Below are 2608 nucleotides of genomic sequence, written 5' to 3' on the forward strand. Positions count from 1 at the left end.
ACTATGCATCTATATGAGCAGAAAATGAGAATATTGAGAATCTTAATCAACATCTTCATGAAAAATATAATTACTTAATCTCCTCCAAGAAAGAGAAAAATGTTTAAAACAATGCTCATATGGCTCTAGAGGAAAACGTAAAAGTCTTAAGTAATAACCTGCATTCCATGACTAAAAGGATTCATGCAAGATTCAGGCATACTTAGATTCTGCCTCATTGAAGATGATAAGATCATCTGGTGGGAGAAATTTGTTATACCCTCAACTTTATAGTTCGAGTCACATGGGCATTTCTAGTGATTTACATGATGAACCTAGTCAACACCTAATGACTTCAGTCAAGACTAAGTTCAAGTGAGAAAGAACATGGCATTGGCGTGTCTAAGAATGCAAGGCAAGGTGTGGCTAAGGTATGACAAAGGGTTGGGTAAAGCTAAGGCAAGGAAAGGTTGTGATCGTGGCTAAACAAGTGTGAGGTCTAAGTGTTGTGAAAGGGGGACGACTCAGGAAACGTGACCACAAAGGCAAGTTATGCGAGGCAGGACTTGCTCAAACACGTGGGCACGTGTGAAAGTGGATGGTCAGAGACAAGGTTTGGCTCCATATTTGAAGGATATCCGCGTGTGCCTCTCACATGTGTAGGCAGTTGACGATTTTGGTAAGTTTTAGCTGTTGGGGTTTTATCAACATTGTAGATAAGACTTGTTTGTTTGAATTTCAAATTATCCTATCAAATGGGGATGTCAACTAAATTAATTATGCATGTTCTCGACATGTGACTGGATGTTGTGGCCCACATGCATAGGCAGTTGATGATTTTGGCAAGTTTTAGCCGTTGGGGCATTATCAACATTGTAGATAAGACTTGTTTGCTTGAAATTCAAATTAGCCAAAATGGCAACTAGAGTCTTAAACGTATACAATTGAAATGAATAAGACTAAAGAACTATAACTGTCTATGAAGCCTCTAAAACAAAGAGGGATGTCGGGACGAGACCCCGATCATTCTAACAATGAAATACTGAAAGCAAATGATAAAAAGAGCCCTTCGGAAAGCTAGGAGGCTCACCAATAGACTCTGAGTGTTCAACTGGATCAAAGAGGCACTGGGTGATGATCCTGGTTACCTGTGTCTGCATCATAAGACAATGCAGGCCAAATGGCATCAGTACATTGAATGTACTAGTATGCAAGGGGAAAACTAAACATAACATAAGCTTGAAAGGAATTTGAAAGAAACACTTACCTTGGCTTTACTCAACTCAATATAACTAATAAAACACATGCAATATATGGAAAGCCTTAAAAATAGTAGAGAGCAATTTAGTTCGTTAAAGAAAATGCAATAACAAACTCAGTTTCACTCATATAATAAAGTAATATAGTTTCTGTGGGAGATTCTCTAATCGAAAACCACTACTATGAGCCTAAGTGGTGATACAACCTCTTGCTCACGCTGCCAGAAATGTCCTATACTTTGCCGTCATATAGGACGCCTTAACTAAGTGGATCTACTAGTCTATGCTTAAAAGCACTTAAGGAATCATCTAAAAAGTATGATCATTTACAACCCAAGATGGCTACATGGTTTATGGAGACTTGAGTTATTATGAACTCACGTCCCCATATCGGTGCTCAANACATGCAATATATGGAAAGCCTTAAAAGTAGTAGAAAGCAATTTAGTTCGTTAAAGAAAATGCAATAACAAACTCAACTTTACTCATATAATAAAGTAATATAGTTTCTGTGGGAGATTCTCTAACCGAAAACAACTACTATGAGCCTAAGTGGTGATACAACCTCTTGCTCACGCTGCCAGAAATGTCCTATACTTTGTCGTCATATAGGACGCCTTAACTAAGTGGATCCACTAGTTTATGCTTAAAAGCACTTACTGAATCATCTAAAAAGTATGATCATTTACTACCCAAGATGGCTACATGGTTTATGGAGACTTAAGTTATTATGAACTCACGTCCCCATCAGTGCTCAATTCTACTCCCAAAATGTACTTAGGTCATGTGTTTTTAGAACAAAACTTCTTTCTTTGATTTGAGATAATTACTCAAAACTTAGCTTAAAAGCTCTCTTGGAATCGATGTTCCCTTTCTTGCTCAAATGTGAAAACATTTCTAACTTTTGTGAATACTTACTACCGTATAATCTTTGAATTAGTGAACTTTACTGTTAACTCTTTAGTCAACTTGAAACTAAAGTCCTAAGACAAAGTTAAAACGTTTGCGGAAGACTTTTGAAAACTTTGTGAACTTTACTTGACTTATTTCTTAACTTCAAGACTTGACTCTTAACTTTCCTTGAATTAAATTATGGATTCAAGGTTCATGATCTCATGTTTATGGTTGATTTTATGATGTTTAGATGTACCTTAGTGTATTGGAATCAATTAGAAACATAGGTACGTTGGTAAGGAACTAGTCGGAAAGAAGGGGGAAAAATAGGATGAACTGGTGTCCTTGGCGCTCTGAGAGGCGTAGGGCGCCAAAGCCCAAAGTTCGGAGAACCTTGCTTGGGGCTCTGAGAGGGGCGACACCCCTAAGGCAAAAGATCAGAGAATTTTTCTTGGGGCTATGAGAGAGGCGATGCC

This window comes from Solanum stenotomum, chromosome 4 (assembly GCF_019186545.1).
Source record: "Solanum stenotomum isolate F172 chromosome 4, ASM1918654v1, whole genome shotgun sequence".
Classification (NCBI taxonomy): Eukaryota; Viridiplantae; Streptophyta; class Magnoliopsida; order Solanales; family Solanaceae; genus Solanum; species Solanum stenotomum.